The sequence below is a fragment of the Muntiacus reevesi genome, chromosome 4 (genome assembly GCF_963930625.1).
Source record: "Muntiacus reevesi chromosome 4, mMunRee1.1, whole genome shotgun sequence".
NCBI lineage: Eukaryota > Metazoa > Chordata > Mammalia > Artiodactyla > Cervidae > Muntiacus > Muntiacus reevesi.
The window spans coordinates 117599128-117612286 of NC_089252.1; positions in this window are offsets into that span (position 1 = coordinate 117599128).

Genomic DNA, 13159 nt, shown 5'->3' on the forward strand with positions numbered 1-13159 from the left:
GCCCTTTCCTATGACTGCTTCATGCTGATGTTTGGTAGAAACCAAAGGGATACTGCAAAGCAACTGCCCTTCAATTAAAAATAAATAAATCTACAAAATAAGAAACACCCTCTTGTTTTACAGAAGAGATAACAGGCCTAGAGAGATTAACGTCAAATAACCAGGTAACAGAATCACTGTAAGTAGCCGGCTTTTACCCCGCAAGAAGGTCCAGTGGATGCTCCCTGAGGAAACGTCGGGAAGCTGCTCGTGTCCTTCCTCCTAAGGACACGTAAGGACAGAGAGCACCCGGCATGACCCGACGCCTCACAGGATCTAAGGAGTAAGGACAGAGCTGGACGGAAGAAACCCTGTCCTCCCAGCACCCTGCTCAGGGTCCCCACCGGAAACCCAACGCACAGGGTGGCTCAGAGTCCTGTCCCGAAAGACCTCAAGTCAGCGAAGTGGCCCCTACCTTCCACCAAGACGCCCCTTTATCTACATTTCTGCCTGGACCCTGTGTCTGGAAGTAGGTCATCTATCAACCCTATTGAGGTAAGACTTATTTTCTAATTTTTACAAAGTTAATCACAATATACAATACTGTCAATCAGAAACGACGCCGGGTAAGGTTGGTTTCAGGTCCGCCGCAGCGTCTTACTGGAGGTTAACATCTGCACTGGACTCCACTGCTCAGAAGAAAGCAGTCCACCCCTCCCCCAGCTCCTCTTCTGTGCCACCTACTGTGTCAGGCACAGTAGAGACACAAAGGTGAACACCAGACAGCCTCTGCCCTTGGGGGAGAAAGTGCTCTTTGGAATGGAATGCCCGGTTTACCGGTAAGGTAAAGCTAAGGTACCAGCTGATACAATAGGTCTACTTTCAGATGTGGCTTCCCCAGGTTTGGGGAACCAAATACCACAAGACAGTAACCTGGAAAAACTCAGGCACTCCAGGAAGAACAAACTCAATTGATGAGAAATGTCTGTAGTAATTAAGTAACAAAAACTGCAGAGGTTCCCAAGGCACCAGAGCAGCCGTCTCTGCCAGGGCTGAGAGGTGAAGCTCTTTATCTACCTACTGGGAGAGACACTACTTCAGTGTTTCAGGACTCTCGTTAAGAATCCTTGGAATTTTATTTACCCTCCACGAAACCACCAGAGGATCAAACGCGCTGTGCCTCTTCACAACCTGACAGCTGTCTCTCCGAGGCTAACGGAGGTGAGGGGGATGAGTCATGGCCACGCAGGCCTCAGTCCTGCAGCCAGGCCAGCCCTGATGGCCAGGAACCTGTGTCTGTCCTGTTGACTTCTTGCCTCTGGGGATGAAGTCCTTTAGTTGGTGAAGCTCTCTGCGCAGAGAGCACTGTGGTCTGAGGAATCTGCTAGGTCTATTGTAACCATTTCCGTGACTGAGGGGTGCCTCATTCTCTCAGCCTCTCCCCTCCATCTGTCACCTGCGGAGAAACCAGGGTTCATCCTGGTCTATCTTTTCCAACAGTGTGATAGGAATAAAAAGTGTGTGCGTGAGTGCCGTTGCTTCAGCCATGTCGAACTCTATGCGACCCCACGAACTGTAGCCCACCAGGCTCCTCTGTCCATAGAATTTTTCAGGCAAGAATACTCTGGTTGGTTGCCATTTCCTTCTCCAGGGGATCTTTCCAACCCAGGGACCTAATCCACATCTCCTGCATTTTCTGCCTGACAAATTCTTTTACCACCGAGCCACTAAGAAAAGATTCTGATCATGTTTCTGAAAACCTGTGTTTGAAAAGGAGGAATCTGGCTTTTGATTTCTTCTGCAGTGAACAGTGTCATTTTCTTGAAGCTATTTTTCCGTACAATGATTATTTTTCCTTTATAAAGACCTTGATCTTTTCAAAAGCTTGGCAGTAGATAATTACGAGATGTTACTTATTTTCAAACTTACCCACCAAAATAGCAGCTGAGACCTACCCATTCCATGTAAAACTATTTTTGCACTTAATAATTAATCTGCCTGAGACTCTACCAGATTTTAACTTTCAGATATACACTGATCTTTTTTTCCCTCTAGCACCTGTAATCTTCTGTTACCTCCATTACTCTCAACCAAAAGAACAAAAACGACACAAGCATGAAAAGGATTCCAGGGATCGCCCTCAAAGAACTGAAAATCTGACCTAAACGAATTCAGAAAAGGAGGCACAAAAAGCAGGCTTGTATCTCAGGGGCTGAAAAAAGCAAGGTCTCGATAATCCCCATGTTTTGTCTCCCCTGCGTCTGCTCTTGATGCCCGCGTCCTTCTCCCGGTTCCCCTGCCCTAAACAGCAGCTCTGAGGTGCGAGATCCCTAAGCCCTCCGCAGACACCCATCCGGAGCTGCCCAGCAGCATTAGCGACACGGCCCAGACCCTGGCCTCTCCGCTACAACAGAGATGGTCCAGCAGCACCACCGCGACCGCACACACTTGGCGCCTGTGTCAGAGAAAGAGTGCCGCCCGGTCCTGGCAGGCGCGTAAGGGAGACGTCCTGCTGGACACACGCACCAGCACGGGGCGGGGGCACTCGCGCGCCCCCGAACGGAGGCGGCGGGACGAGGGGGTAACCCGCGGCTGGCAGGAAGGGGCACGGTAACAGCTGGGCATGGTCCCGACACACTCCGCGGGCCAGTTCTGGGATGGCGGCCACACGGAGAGGCAGACGGCCGGCAGAGCCTATAGCTGAACCGCCCCTGCCCTCCAGAGAGGACTCGAGGCGTGGTGCGGACAGGGACGGGGGGCCCGGGGGCCATGTCCGGGGCGCGCCGCCTGAGTCCTTAGCCATGCCTGCGCCCCGCTGCAGAAGGCGGCCGCTGGCTGAGTCGGGGCGGCGGGATTCCGCACCACGGCGGCAAGGGCAGCGGTTTCTCTGCAGAGGTCGCCCCCCCGCCCCAAGCCAGCCGAGGACGGACCTCAGACCGCCTCAGGCTGACCGCGCGCGAGGAGCATCCAGGCCTGCCGCGGCGGCGGGACCGACCGCGCGCACACACAGGTGCCCACACCCTCCGGCACGCCCCGCGCCCGCCCAGCCGCCGCGGGCCCGGGCCCCCGCGCCGCTTCCCCCGCGCGCCCACACCTGCAGTCGCCGCCCCACACGCGCCGCCCCCCGCGCCTGTCACCGCAGCCCGGGCGCGCGGCCCTTTGTCGCAGAGACACGCCCGCCCGGCGCCCCCGCCCCCGCCCTCAGAAGCGCCCAGAGCGCTCGCGGCCGCGCGGCTCTTTGTTGGCGCGGAGCCGCCCAGCGCGCGCCGGCCGTCGCCCGCTCACCTCCGGCCAGCAGCAGCAGTATCGGCAGCAGCGGCGGCAGCTGCGACCCCGCGGCCCTCAGCACCCGACCCATGGTGCCGCGTCGCCGCTCCGCAGCTGCCTGGGCGCCTCAGGGCCGCACGGGCGGCGGCGGCAGCGGCGGCGGCGCGCGCGCGCCCATTGGCTCGCGAGGCCGTCACTCGCCCAGCCCCGCCCCGCCACGTGCGCGCCCCGCCCCTCCGCCCCGCCACCGGCCAATCGACGTCGCGAAGGTCGGGGGCGGAGCCAGCGCGCTGCCCGCGCCTCGCACCTCAGACCTCACGCCTCACAGGCCCGCGGCCGCCTCGCGAACGCGGGGCGTGGCCCCGGCGCTGAGGGCCGCGCTCGCGAGACTGCGCCCGACCTCGAGCCCTGTGAGGTGGTCATCCCTCGGTCGCGCGGGTAGACTCCGCGCGGGTTGAGCACTGCCCGACCCAAGCCCTGGAGAAGGCAATGGCAGCCCACTCCAGTACTGTTGCCTGGAGAGTACCAGGGACGAGGAGCCTGGTAGACTGCAGTCCGTGGGGTTGCGCAGAGTCGGGCACGACTGAGCGACCTCCCTTTCACTTTCATGCATTGGAGAAAGAAATGGCAGCCCACTCCAGTGTTCTTGCCTGGAGAATCCCAGGGACGGCAGAATCCCAGAGACGGTGGGCTGCCGTCTGTGGGGTCGCACAGAGTCGGACACGACTGAAGCGACTTAGCAGCAGCCGCAGCACCAGGCTCACGCCTTTCTGAATAACTCTTGGGAGGTGTAAGTCCCATGATGTTATTAACAGTTTATTCATAAATTGAGAACACTGCATATCAAAATCCGCGGAGCGCTTCCAACGGGTCAGAGTTTATAGCCACAAAATCTACTAGAAGACAGTGAAAGAAAGCAAATTAAGTATCCGACGTAGGAGGCTTTAACACGCACGTACACGGAGGAATCAACACATTTGTTGAAATAAGAAAACCCCAGTAGAACTGACGGCTAAAAGTCTGAGAAAGATGAAGCGGCCAAATCTTTTAGCATCGAGAGAAGAAGACCTAAGTATAAATACCATTAGAAATGAAAAGGAGAGCAAAACTACAAATAAGATGATTTTTAAATTATAAGCAAAATGGCATATTATTAACATTTAAACTCTAATTGTAGTGTATACCTTTAAGGAAAAAACAAATGACTGATTCAAGTAGTAGAAAAAGCTTAGCAACAATGGGGAAAAAATAAAAGATGATTAAAATCTCCTCCTAAAAAAGACATATCAAATAAACTCCAGAGCAAAGTTAGAAAGCTTCCCAATTCACTTTATGAAGTTGGAATAACAATTTAAAAAGCCATAAGCCAATCATACAGAGCACAGATGCAACTTTCATGAAGAAATACGAGCAAGGTGAAGACTGCAACGTACTAAATATGTTGGGCTTCCCTGGTGGCTCAGTGGTAAAGAATTCCCCTGCCAATGCAGGAGATGCAAGACACAGGTTCGATCTCTGGGTCTGGAAGATAGATCACCTGGAGAAGGAAATGGCAAGCCACTCCAGTATGCTTGCCTGGAAAATTCCATGGACAGAGGAGCCTGGGGGGCTACAGCCCAAGGGGTTGCAAAGAGTCAGACACAACAGAGCAACTGAGCACACACAGCAGACCAAGACCCTGCATGCCTCGCAGCAGGGCCAATACCTCCCAATGGCGTGCGATAGCACTTAGCCTCTACTCCTGATAAAAGGAACAAACAAAAACTTTGGAAGCAAGGAAAAGAAAACCCCCTTAATTCAATAAAGGATATCGCCTAGAAACCTACAGCAATCATGCTTAATGAAGAAACATCAGAAGCATTCCCATTAAGTGAGGAACAAGAAAAGGACAATCATTACCCCCATAAATACTGAATATTCTGTAAGAGACAATGCAGTAAGGCATGATAAAGGAATAAAATGGGATAAAAATTTGGAAAAACTAACGATCTGCAACCATACCTAACAAAATTCAAGATGACTGACAGATGAATTGAAAACTAGTAAGATTTCAGCAAGATTTCTGGGTATAAAATAACATGGAAACCAGTAATGTTTTAATATATCAATAAACAATTAGAAGATACAGTAGGGGAAAAGATCCCATTCACAACAGCAGCTATTGAAAGCCAGGAATAAATCAAATAGAGATATAAAGTCTAGGTGAAGAGAATACTGAAGCTTCATATAACACCAGAAGAAAGGGGGAAATGTATCATGTTGCTGGATGGGACAACTCCATGTTGTAAAGACATCAATTAACCAGATTAAACAACAAATTCAATGCAATGCCAATAAAAACACCTAGTAGAGGAGATTTTGTGGAATTTGATAAACTGATGTAAAAATTTATGTTGAAGAGAAAATACTCAAGAGCCAAGGAAATTTTTATCAAAACACTTATAGAAATTAAAATAGTAATTAAAACCACTCTATGGAACTGCCATATGACCCAGCAATACCACTTCTGGGCATACACACTGAGGAATCCAGATCTGAAAGAGACATGTGCACCCCAATGTTCATCGCAGCACTGTTTATAATAGCCAGGACATGGAAGCAACCTAGATGCCCATCAGCAGACGAATGGATGAGGAAGCTGTGGTACATATACACCATGGAATATTACTCAGCCATTAAAAAGAATTCATTTGAATCAGTTCTAATGAGATGGATGAAACTGGAGCCCATTATACAGAGTGAAGTAAGCCAGAAAGATAAAGAACATTACAGTATACTAACACATATATACGGAATTTAGAAAGATGGTAACGATAACCTTATATGCAAAACAGAAAAAGAGACACAGAAGTACAGAACAGACTTTTGAACTCTGTGGGAGAAGGTGAGGGTGGGATGTTTCAAAAGAACAGCATGTATATTATCTATGGTGAAACAGATCACCAGCCCAGGTGGGATGCATGAGTCAAGTGCTCGGGCCTCGTGCGCTGGGAAGACCCAGAGGAATTGGGTGGAGAGGGAGGTGGGAGGGGGGATCGGAATGGGGAATACGTGTAACTCTATGGCTGATTCATATCAATGTATGACAAAACCCACTGAAAAATTAAAAATAAAAGATTAAAAAAAAAAAAACAAAAAAACACAAAAAAACCACTCTATGAAGTACTATTAATAGCAGACTAAATCCAGCAACATATAAAAGTTTTACACCACAGCCAGTGAGATTTATCTCAGGAACCTGTAATATATGCAGAAACAATGAAATGAAACAGGGATCAGAAACAGACTGCTGCGTATGTGAAAATGTATTACAAAGGAAGCTTCACAAGAAGATAGTCACTCAGTAAATAGTGCTATGTCAATTATATTTGAAAATATAAAGTTAGATCCATATTTCACATCATGAAAAGTGAAAGTGAAAGTCACTCAGTCGTGTCCAATTCTTTGCAACTCCATGGACTATACAGTCCATGGAATTCTCCAGGCCAGAATACTGGAGTGGGTAGCCTTTCCCTTCTCCAGGGGAGCTTCCCAACCCAGGGATGGAACTCAGGTCATCATACATACCAATTAAACTGAAATATCAAATCTAATCATTTAAAAAGCTGCTTTAATATTGACAAATAATATGTCATATATTAACCAAACAAACAAAATTAACCAAACACAAAAGGCATAAAAGAAGTGATTGAGGGGTGTGTGTGTGTTTTAGTTGCTCAGTTGGTCCAACTCTTTGTGACCCCATGAACTGTAGCCCGCCAGGCTTCTCTGTCCATGGAATTCTCCAGGCAAGAAAACTGGAGTGGATTGCCATTCCCTTCTCCAGAGGATCCCCCTGACCCAGGGACTGAACCCTGGTGTCCTGCATCACAGGCAGATTCTTTACAGTTTGAGCTACAGGGAAGTCCTGATTGAGATATACATCTATACAAAAATAAACACCAAACATTAACAGAAAAATACCAATACTTAATAAACTCTTTCAAAAATTAGAACAGCAGGGAACACTTCCAAACTCATTATATGATGCCAGTATTACCCTGAAACCAAAATCAGATATAGACATTACAAGAACTAAAAAAAAAAAAAAAATCATAGACAACTATTTCTTATGAACATAGATACAAAACCACTCTACTAACTACTATTAATAGCAAACCACATCCAGCAATGTATAAAAAAGTTTTATACCATGACCAGCGAGATTTATCTCAGGAATACAAGGTCATTTTAACATCTGAAAATCAATTAATGTTATACATCATATCAAAAACAGCCAAAACGCACACGATCATTTCAATAGTTGCAGAAAAAGCATTTGACATAATTCAATACCCTTTCATGATAAAAACCCTCTAGAAACTAGGAATAGAAAGACCTTTCCTAAATCAGATAATAATATCTACAAAAGCCCCAACTCTAACGTCATGCTTAATGGTGGGGCTGAAAGCTTTCCCCTGTGACCAGGAACAAGACAAGGCTGTCCACTGTGGCCACTTCAATTCCATACAGCACTGAGGTTCTAGCCAGACAGGTAGGCAAGAAAATGAAATAAGAGGCATCCTGAGTGGGAAGGAAGAAGCAAAACTATGCCATTCATAGATGATGTAATCTTGCACATAAAAAATCCTGAGTTTTCATCCACTAAAAACCTATTAGAATTAATGAATGAGTTCCCCAAGGTAGCAGCATATAAGATCAATATATAAAATCAGTGTATTCTGTACACTGTCTGATAAGCAGAATCATGGCCCCCAGAACATCCCTGACCTCCAGCACCTGTGAATACATTCCCTCACAGGGAGAAGGGGGCTCTGCAGGGGTCATTAAGTTAAGGATGTGGGGTGGGAGATGGTCCTGGATCACTGAGATGGACCCAGGGCCATCACGAGGCTTCTCACAAAGCAAAGAGGGAGGAAGGAGAGTCAGAGTCAAGAGAAAACATGACCGTGGAAGCAGAGCTCCGTGATGCCACTTCTGGCTTTGGAAAACGGCGGAAGGGGCCAGGAGCTGAGGGACGCAGGTGCCCTCTAGAAGCTGAAAGAGGAAGCAGAGGAACTTCTACCCAGAACCCTGCTGACACCTTGATCTTAGCTCGGTGAGACCCATTTCAGACTTCTGACCCCCAAAGCTGTTAAGACAGTAAGTTTGTGTTACTTTAAGCCTCTGAGCTTGTAAGAATGGCAACCCACTCCAGTATTCTTGTCTGGAGAATTCCATGGACAGAGCAGTCTGGCAGGCTGAAGTCCATGGGGTCACAAAGCAGAAATAGGAACATATAAATTGCAATGAAGTAAGAAAATTCCATTTATAAGGCCATCAAAGTATATTAAATAGTTGGGAATAAGTCTATAAAATAAGTACAAAACCTCCTCTGAAAACTACCAACATTGCTGAAATACATTAAAGAAAACCTGTGTAAGTGGATGGACAGCCCATCTCGTGGATGCAAAGACTTGAAATTGTTAAAATAGTAATCCCCAAGGTGATCTATGGATTTGGTGCAATCCTCATCAAAATTCTTGCTGACTTTTTTTGCAGAAACTGATAAACTGAGTCCAAAATTCATATGGAAATTCAAGGGGTCCAGGTTAGCTGGAACAATCTTAGAAAGTAAACAAAGTAAACATATCCTTGTAATAAAACGGAGAGTTCAGAAATAAACCCTCACATTTATGGTCATATACCTGACAGGGTTCCAAGGCAATCCATGGAGAGAGAACTGTCTCTTCCACAAACAGTGCTGGGACAGGTGGGTATCCACACACAGAAGAATGAAAGGTAGACACCCCCCCCACACACACACCTCACATCATACACAAAGTGTACTCCAAATGGATCAAAGACCTAAATGTAAGAGAGAAAACTGTGATCTACTAGAACAAAACATGGGGGTATACATCCATGACCATGGCTTAGGCAACAGTTTTTGAGATGATACCAAAAGCAGAAGCCTTAAAAGAAGAAGAAGGGGGGGAAAAAAAAAAATATATATATATATATATATATATAGAAGACAAAGAAATGAAGAACATTTTGTGCTTCAAAGGACACCATCAGTGTGTCCTCCTAAGGACACAGTGGTAAGAACCCGCCTGCTAATGCAGGAGGCGTAAGAAATGCAGGTTTGATCCCGGGGTTGGGAAGATCCCCTGGAGGAGGACATTGCAAAGGACACCAGCAAGGAAGTGAAGACAGCCCACAGAATGGGGAGAAAGTTCTTGGAAATCCTAAATCTGATAAAGGACTTATGTCTAGGCCCCATAAAGAACTCACAACTCAGAAAGACTGCCTAATGAAAAAATGGACATAAATGTGCATAGACACTTCTGCACAGAAGATATACAAATGGACAAGCACATGAAAAGAGGCTCAATGTCATCAGCCATCGGGGGGATGAAAAGCAAAATCACAGTAAGAAACCACTGCGGACTTCCCTGCTGGCCCAGTGGTTACGAATCACCCTGACAACGCGGGGTACACGGGTTCGATCCCGGATCTGGGAAGATGCCACATGCCGTGGAGCAACTAAGTCCATGCACCACAGTGACGGGGCCCGCACTCCAGAGCCTGTGCTCAGAAACAAGAGAAGCTGCCGCAGCGAGAAGCTCGCACCCGGCAAAAAAGAGAAGCCCCTGCCCTCCGCAACCAGAGAAGACCCAGCGCAACCAAAAGAAAGAAGCCACTTCACAGGCACTGAAGATGACTGACGTCAAAAAGAAAAAGTTTTGTGCAGAACATGGAGAAATAAATCAGAACCCTCACACACTACTGGTGGGAAGGCAAAACGGTGCAGCTGCAGCGGAAGACGGGCTCGTGCTTCTTCCACGGAGGAAACACAGAGCGGCCTATGACCCAGCAACTCCACTTCGGATACACACCCGCGAGAAAACGCGTGTCCACACCGAAGCTTGTTACAGGGCCGCTCACAACAGGCGCGCGCCATCGGCTGACGCGGGGACAGACTGGTGGTGCTCAGTGCTAGGTCGCGGCCGACTCCGAGAGCCCGTGAACTGCAGCACCCCCGCTTCCCTACCTGTCACTAGCTTCCCTAAAGTAGAATGTTACTCAGCAGTAAAAAGAACTGAAGCGCCGTCATACGCTACAACCTGAAGGAACCTTAAAAAACCTTAGGCTAAGTGAAAGAAGCCCATCACAAAATACCAGCTAGTGCAGGATTCCTTGTGTGTAACATGTCCAGAATAGGCAAAGCTAGGGACAGAAAGTACATCTGTGGTGGCCGAGGGCGGGGGGTGGGGGTGAAGAGGGAAGGAGACTGAATTTCAACAGGTATGGGTTTTGCAGAGGAATAAAAATGTCCTAAAATTGATTCTGGCCAATGGCTTTACAATTCTGAACGTGCTAAGACCACTGAGTTGTAGATTTTAAATGTTACTTAACCATGTCCCAATACGCCTGCTACCTAAAATAACACGTGTCCACAAGCGTACATCTTACATTTGTCTTTAATATCCATGTAGACGTATGCAGTATCCGTATATTTAAAAGTTTTACCTGCATGATATCACATCTTCCGGTATCTTATTTTTTCAGTCACAACTACATTTTGGATTAATCCGTTAATAAACTCATGCTGGGAAGGACTGTAGGCAAAAGGAGAAGAGGGCGGCAGAGGATGAGATGGTTGGATGGCATCACTGAGTCAGTGGACACGAACATGAGCAAACTCAGGGACGTAATGAAGGACAGAGGAGCCTGGCGTGCTGCAGTCCGTGGGATCGGAGTCGCACATGACTTAGTGACTCAACAACAAAACTGTTCAATCCTAAACTGTATCAAAGGAAAAGCTTCCCCTGATCCCATGTATCCTGCCAGCTGCCCCATGCCCCCTTCAGAATCTGACTTCTCAAGTTTCCACCTGTCAGCTTCCGCTTCCTTGCACACACACACCTCTACTCACGCCGCGCTGACGCTGCTGGCCAAGGTCACCATCACCCTCTGCGTTACCACAAACTCCGAATTTCAACCTGCAACGCACAATGCTTTCCCAACATTTCTAAACTGGGCTGTTTCACGGTTCTTGGCGTCTGGTCGTTTTAAGTGCTAGCACCTTTGTCTCAGTAGCGCAGAGAGCAGCGATTCCTGTAACGGGGCACCTGACGTGTGAGGAAACAGCGCAGGGGGCAGGCCTGTCGTCTCCGTGCTCCTGCAGCCGTCTGGGCCCCCGCTGGCCTCAGCCCTCGAGAGGCTTCGTCTCCCCTCGTGTCCCCCACCACCTGCGCACAGCTACGTGTCCTTTGCTGGTTCACACAAAAGACACTCAAGCTCCCCGCAGCCGCCAGCCCTACAGGGACACTGTCGATCGACTGTAGATCATGGTCAAACCTCCACTCCGCAGCCCAGATCATGCCTGCCCTCGAAGCCCCCGTCCTCCCGGGGACTCATCTAAACCGAGCTCCCGCTTCTCCCCTGACCTCAGCCCCTCTCCAGCCAGGAGCCTGGTTGTCATCCATGGGTTTCCTTTTCTCCCACCACCAGAGCCACACAAGGGGCAACACGCATCTCAAATACGTCCGCTGTCCCCACCCCCTGGCCCCGACTGCCACCGACCCTAGGCTGCAGCCACAGATCCCACTCAGCTACCCCACCTCCAGACAGCTCCCCAGGCCATGCAGGACACCCGCCCCTCCCTTGACCCCCGCAAAAACACGGGGGACCAGCCGTCTCTGCTAAGGACACTCAGGGCTGTGCACAGAGGTCAGGCTCAAGGCCTCACAGGGCAGGGTCACACGGGGACAGGATAATGGTTTGGTCTCCACCCCGGCTCCTGGCCAGCGCTCCCAACACCCATGCGATTGCCTAAGTGATGGGAATGACTGATAGAAATCTTCTGATGCAGTACCTGGGTTTTATCCCCAGCTCCAGAAACAGATCTGGAGTAATTTAGGTGAAAAGAACGTCTTCGGTTATTCTTAACGAGCTCTTTTGACCACTCCTGAGTTTATGTTAAGGAGGTGAACTTTGGCCTAAGGACAGGGCCCGGTTGCCAGGGGAACCAGCCAGGTGGTCTGAGGGCTGGATGTGCCCCAGTCCCCACCTCCTGGGAGGGGGCGGGTTATCCAATTACCAGTGCCAAGGATCCCATCACCACACTGACGGAAAGCGGCCCCCACAAAAACCCAACTGAAGGGGCTGAGAGGACTTCCAGGCTGGCGACAAGGACCCCCCACATACACCGGGAGGGGGTGCACCGCTCTTCCCACAGGGACACTGCTGGTGTGCGGGACTCTTCTCTGTTCCTCCACGTCCTGTGATACAGCCCTTGTAACAAATCAGTTCACGAGGGAACTTGCTCTGGGTTCAGGAGGTGTTACAGCAAATTACCACCCCTGAGGGGGCCTGGGGACGTCTGAGCTGCAGCTCAGCTGGACTGAAGTGCAGGTGAGCTTGGGCCACTGCTCCAGGCTGGTGTCTGAGCTGTGACCACAGGGTCTGCAAGGACCCCTGTGTGAGTGTCAGAGCCGACATCCCACCTGTGACCCCGGGCACCTGGAGGATCAGCTGGTGTGGAAGACACACCCTCAGGTGGTCTGCGCGTGCACGTGTGTGTGTGTGTGTGTATACCTATGCACATTCACCTACAGAGAACAAGCTTCCCTTCCCGCCCGCAAGCCTGGCCTGGCAGCTCCTGCCTGTTGCGCTGCAGCCACACCCGCCTGCCTCGAGGGTCCCCCCGCCGCCCCCAACCTGGCCCTTTCTCCCCACTCTTCCTCACTTCATGGCAGGGACCACATCCGACTTGCCCCCCAGGCCTGGCAGCCGCATGCAAGGCTCTGGAGGATGGTGGGAGGCGCATGAGGCATCAGATGTCCGCAAGGCGTCCATCAAAGTCCTCGTCGTGGAAGGTTCCAGAAGGGGAAACCTGGACAAGAGGAAGATCCAACGCAAGGAG